The sequence below is a fragment of the Rhynchophorus ferrugineus genome, unplaced genomic scaffold (genome assembly GCF_030347505.1).
Source record: "Rhynchophorus ferrugineus isolate W39M unplaced genomic scaffold, kcgeb_rfMv2 rfM8, whole genome shotgun sequence".
In the NCBI taxonomy this organism is placed as follows: Eukaryota; Metazoa; Arthropoda; class Insecta; order Coleoptera; family Curculionidae; genus Rhynchophorus; species Rhynchophorus ferrugineus.
The window spans coordinates 10,471,834-10,477,841 of record NW_027472587.1 but is presented as its reverse complement, the minus strand read 5'-3'; the positions used below and the strand labels follow the sequence as shown (position 1 = coordinate 10,477,841).

At 30.6% G+C, this 6,008-nt stretch overlaps 2 long non-coding RNA genes across 2 annotated transcripts; one reads left to right on the top strand and one right to left on the bottom strand.

Annotated features, from left to right (window-relative positions):
• The first annotated feature begins 1,465 nt into the window (after nucleotides 1-1,465).
• On the top strand, nucleotides 1,466-2,314 carry LOC143200756 (uncharacterized). The gene is made up of 2 exons (XR_013006809.1): nucleotides 1,466-1,942; nucleotides 2,071-2,314. It is a non-coding gene; the product is annotated as an uncharacterized LOC143200756 (long non-coding RNA).
• Nucleotides 2,315-3,214: 900 nt separating this feature from the next.
• LOC143200728 (uncharacterized) lies at nucleotides 3,215-4,987 on the bottom strand. The gene is made up of 4 exons (XR_013006796.1): nucleotides 4,559-4,987; nucleotides 4,202-4,511; nucleotides 4,116-4,142; nucleotides 3,215-4,064 (listed from the first exon to the last, which is right to left on the bottom strand). It is a non-coding gene; the product is annotated as an uncharacterized LOC143200728 (long non-coding RNA).
• Nucleotides 4,988-6,008: the final 1,021 nt, after the last annotated feature.

Here is a 6,008-nt window from a genome sequence, read left to right as displayed (position 1 = left end):
AACTCGTCAAATTGTAAGTCCAGTCAAGATAAACTCTCGTTGGCAAAAAGAATGGTGTAAAGATAATCACAAAAAGGTTTAATGGAACTTCTATACATGGTACAAGACAGGTAAAAAGGGTAAACGAGTGAACTTTTATCCAATTTTGAATTAGATTTTTGTTCATTGCAATTAGTTCATCTCTATCGTAGCTCTTTTATTTATTTTTCAGCCATCAGCCACTTGGGTATATTATTATATATTTAGTTTAAATATAATACGTTATACAGTAAATACGTAACACATAATAGAAAACTAACAGTATAAAGTAGATATGAAATGTAAGATAAATTAAACATAACACATTTAGAATACTAAATAAATTAGGGTGTAAATGGACATAATATGAAAATAATGTTCGCGGCTGTCACAAAGTTAATCAGCAGGTCTAGTTGCTCGGGTTGGACTAATTACTTCAATGACCTCCACATCCCGAGTTGCTGCCTTAGAACTCCATGCTTCCGACAGTCTAGAAGAATGTGCTTGACGCTCAGCTGAGTCCGACGCTGGTCACTGGTCACAGAGGGTCTCGTCCTATCATCAAGTGTTCGTGGGTAACTTGAATTTGAATTTACTAATGTTGTTGATGTTGGGAAGCTGGTGAAAGACTCTTTTGATCTCCCATAACTTACTGTTCTTCTGTTCTTCGTAAGGAGTTGCCAGTTTAAAAAACTCTTTGAATCTGTTATTATCAATATTGGTCAGCTATCAATGACTTTTTCAAGACAGATAAGACCTTATAGATAGCCAGCAGCTTCGCAGAGTAAATAGTAATATAAAGAAAGTTCATGGAAAAAGTAAACGTTGGAATAAAAATGATGGAAATATCTAGATCTTTGATGGATATAGAGCATTCTTTCATAGACTATTAGGTAAGGGTATAGGATTTAAATGGCAGAAAGACCCGGCTTCTTTGGCACAGTGGTCAAGGCCACAGGAAGGTCCTCCTACTGGTGCGATAGGTACGGTTTCGAGTCTCGCTGGGGCATCGATACACTTTATGTTATGTAATTAAAAGTGTCTTTATAGGGAACAGTGGAAAATTTGACAAGGAACAACAATACGAGTTAAGCCAGTAACTAGGCTGGATAATTTCTAAGAGGTTAGTAGGCTTAATGGCGAGGACCGTGGTTCGGAACCCACGTTAAACTGTAGGTCAAGTCCAAATCAAACCTCGATGGTAAAAAGTAGACCTTAAAATATATCAAAATGAATCCTATATCATAGCACTCCACTTTGTTTAAGGGGAACGGTAAATATTATTAATTCCTGATATAATGCTGATCAAATTTCTATGTTTGCTCATATTTAGATAAGATAATTATCTTTATATATTATCTTATATTTATTTATATTTATTTTACAACACAAAAGTTTCCTATTTATATAAAGATATCTACAAGAGTAAATATGTGTCATAACCTGTTCAGATTACATTTTCTCCGTAATGTTTTGGTAAAACCTAAATATGTTGATATATATTAGCAACCATAGCCCATCATCGTTTACTAAAGAGAGTTTATACAAGTTTGATGCATTGATTCATATTCATATTCATGTGAATTGAAGTAAAGCACATTATTATATATAGCCTATCTAAAGTAGCAGTGAACTTACGTTAGCAAGATGTCTAATATAATGCATATTGCAGTTTGTAAATTCGCTTTAATACCATATTCATAACAATAAGTACCAGCGAATCAGCTTGCAAAAGTCGCTCGGAGCTTTTCTTGCTTTGATAATTTTCAAATTGCTGTTTAATATTTTTGATTACTCTGGTTGATAATGTCGAGGCCAATTAAGTACATTATAGAAACAGATTACAGAGTGAATGAAATTTTCTGGATGTGGGATTATGATTCAATACTTCAAGACAGAGTAATGAGAGTGGAAGCAACTAGAGGTAACTGTGGCAAATCGTATTATAGAGTGTAAAAGATTTATATGAATAGATGTATGTAATTGTTCAGAATTTATATGAGAATTTATTTAAATTGTACCAGGAGAAAATTGGTAATAACTATTTTATAGATATGGCAAATGCATTAGAGAAAATGTGATGATTAATATAATATATCAACGAAGGAAACAAAAACTAAACGAAAAATGGTAAATATGTTGCCCTAATGAAAATGAAATACATTGATTAGGTTGATTAAGCCTCCAGTGGATATCATAGGTGAAAGAAAAAGAGTGCGGTGCAACTCTGGCTTCAGTCCTGCGATAATCTATGCACTTAATGTACTGTAACGTTAAAATAAATTATAAATTATAACATTTTTGTTTTATTGATATATTATGATGAGGTGAGTTTGCTGTTAATTTGGATCGACCATAATGTACGAACATCGTTGTTTCGACACATTATCGCCATGTTGTCAGTACGATGGCAAAAAGTTCTAGAAAATGAAGGAAAATCTTTTGATTTGGATATACTGGTAGTTCTAGTATTGCTATATATGAATAAGGAAGATTTGATAATATAACACTAATAGATATAGAACACAATTAAAATAATAAAACATATTTTATTTGAATACGTTTAACATTTTAAGTAAATATTTTGAATATATTTGAAAATATACTACTTAATGTCACAATTTTTATATATCACAAATATTATTTTTTTGTTCAGAATGTACACACTTATAATTTTCTATGTTTAATGACATTAAATATAGTTGTATATAAATAAAATCCCTATCTTTGAACACGAATGAAACATTTTGTATTTCTACAATAACATTTTTTACAAATGTAAACGTAACAATTCTAGTGATAACTTCTAGTTATTTCCAGTTGTTCTGTTGTAGAACATTTTAAGCACCACTAACATTTCAATGAAATATTTCCTAAATACTATCTAATAAAACAAAATAAACATAGCGTCAAAATGATTAAATTTCATAATTGTTTCTTAAATTCAATATCTATAATGTTTAACACCGTATGCTTTTTTAACTTTAACACGCATTTATTATAAGTATTGTCAGTTCAAAATAGCAGCGACATGGGAGAACTGTCAAAACGTCACAATGTTGCCGCATGAACTCTGAGTTATAATACATTTTGGCTTTGGCATATAACAACATTTTAATATAAATAAAATAATGCAACAAATATTTTATTAAATATAATTTATTTTAACATCATTGTACATCAAATGCATTTATTATCGAAGAATCTATAATTAATTTTACAGCCGCAATAATTTATAGGTTAGAAGTTGTTTTATTATAAATACATTGAGCTTTTTTCCGCACTATTATCGGTAGGGTTCTAGGCGCGTTTTTGTATGTAGTGGTATCCCCCGAAGGCCTAATCCACATAATTAACAATTGTATATCTGAGTAATGTATTTCACTTTTATTAGAGAGCATATTTATGTTTTACGCTTAGTTCTTGTTCCTTTCGATGCAATGTATCCTTGTAAAGTTATTATGATATTACTATATTTGTCTTTAGTTTATCATATTACTACCTGTATACATACATATTTGTTGATTAAACTATATTTAATCACTGTGTTCTCCTTAATGCATTTGCATATCTGAAATTAAATATCTACAATTAAAGTATATGAATTGTGTACTGACCTTTAGTGGTTTCCTCTTTCATTACCCTGTCTTGGTAATGATCAGCATTGAATCATAAACCAACATTCATGAAGTTTTATTAAATCACTGTCATTTTCAGAAACATTAATCAAGTTAATAACGAAGCGGTTTATTTTCAATCTATCAAAAGCTTGCTTAAGATTCTACCATTTGTCAAGTTCTTCTTCAATGTGTCTAATCGAGCTCACACAAACCAAAGATGCTATTTTCGACAATGCTTCTTTCCATAAATCCAGACAGTTATGGTTTGAATATCCCCCTCTTGGATGTCTGTTGTAATAATTCTTTGCAATACCACGTATCAACTCAATTTGATTAAAAATGCGGTGATTGGGAAGAAGACATAATAATCTGTGGCCATAACATTCAGTAATCTGATGTACTACGTATCTTTTCTCAGGCTTATTTCTAAAAAAGTAAATTAGATAAAATGCAATTAAATATTTCATTTATATTTACCAAGTAACATCATGAAGAACTATACGTCTGCAATGAATAAATGTTATGACTAACAAAACCTAATCGATAGTTATTCCAACATTTACCTTTTTCCATCAGCTTTAGTTGTCTTTAAAATATTTATTATCATCTTGCGATGAGCACTCAATATACCATTCTGAAGTATTCATGTCTCATTTAAATATATAAATTGATATATTTCTTCGTTGATTTTTCTTTTAAATTTTTTTTCTTTTAAAAGCAATCTCTGGAAGTTCCATTAAACCCCTTCGTGGTTTATCTTTACACCACTTAAATCCTATATTACGCAACAATGTATGAACGGATGTTCTACATCTCTCAAACAGCTGTATATCTTTTGGATCTTTATGGATACTTTCTAATTAACAATGTTCTCTGAAATAATTGTATTAAATTATATTTCGATTGAAAAAACTACTTACCGTTTTTATACATTTCCTATATTTGATCTCTAAAACAGCAAGCTGATCTTGATTCGTCACATGTTTGGCATAAACACGCTTTCTTTTTGGCGAATTTAAGATTACATTGTTTTTTATTTTTTGAGATATGTTAGTGTCTGTGTCTATTGTGTATTAATATTCTGTGCAGCTGTAGGGCGCAAAAAATGTTTTCAATAAAAACTGCGGCTATTGCAAATCTATTAAAACAAAGAGCTAAAAAAACGTTTGCTATTTTATAACCAGTAATTATAATATTTCGAAGAATTTTCAGACGTTTGGCAAACGGACAACTTTTGCGAACTCATTCACATGTCCGAACTTATCTAACAGCATTCTACCTCTTTTTTAAGTAGAATAAAAGGACAAGGATAATATTGTCTCACTGTAAAACGAATTTACAACTTTAGACAGACACATATTGACGATCCTGTCACTGCTATTTTGAATTCACTATATATAGTTGGCTTTATTATCCATATAAGCTTAAATTATACTTACAAAACAAACAAACAGCACTTAATTATTCCTAAGTACAATATATTGTTCGGCATGCACCACATAATGTATTGTTTAAAGATATAAGTATTTTGCTGGTATAAATTATTACTAAGGTATAGGACATACCTTAGTAATATTTTACAGACATGTTAAGTCCTGTACACAATTTTGGTATGAAATCAAGTGAAAATATTGAAGGAACTTATAGATTAAAATACGTCCCAAACTTTGCTAATCTACTTCTATCATACGTCATTAGTCGCTGCTTCGTTACACATGTTATATTTCTTCAGTTCAATATGGAAACCCGTACAAATATTATCTTTGTACTGACTTGTTGTTTATACAGTTTTCAATTTTATTAATGCAGATCGATGGATTTTTGCAGATGCTAAATTTGTGTTCATATTTTCATTTTGTGTTGATATTGTAAAGGGATCTGTAAACTTTTAAATAATAGTCTTCCATATTTGGCTTTATAATTAGGTCTTATTTAAATACTTGACACGTTCGCTGCCAATAACGCGCTAGCGTGTAATATGAAACTTTCGTTGGACGCGAATTACATTGATACATAACACATTATCCGAAGTCTATAGGTGAGTCATTTACGTGCTTGGTTTCGATTTTTCCTTTTTGATTCATATATATTACAGAATTGTATATGATGGGAAAGATATCGATATCAGGTCAGGGCCTTCTCGCTCTAAAAGTGGAAAAATAGATATGAAACGTGCCCTAACTTTACAATAAATATTCAGGTAAATGCTTCGTCCAAACCTACTTCGAGCGGTTATCAGCGAATATGTTTTGAAAAAATGAGAGGAGAAGAAAGCAGGAAACGTAATGAGAAAGCAATGTAAAAATGTTGTTTACAAAAAATAAAAAATAAAAGACACTATTTATATATGCAGCGCATGTCTTGGATATT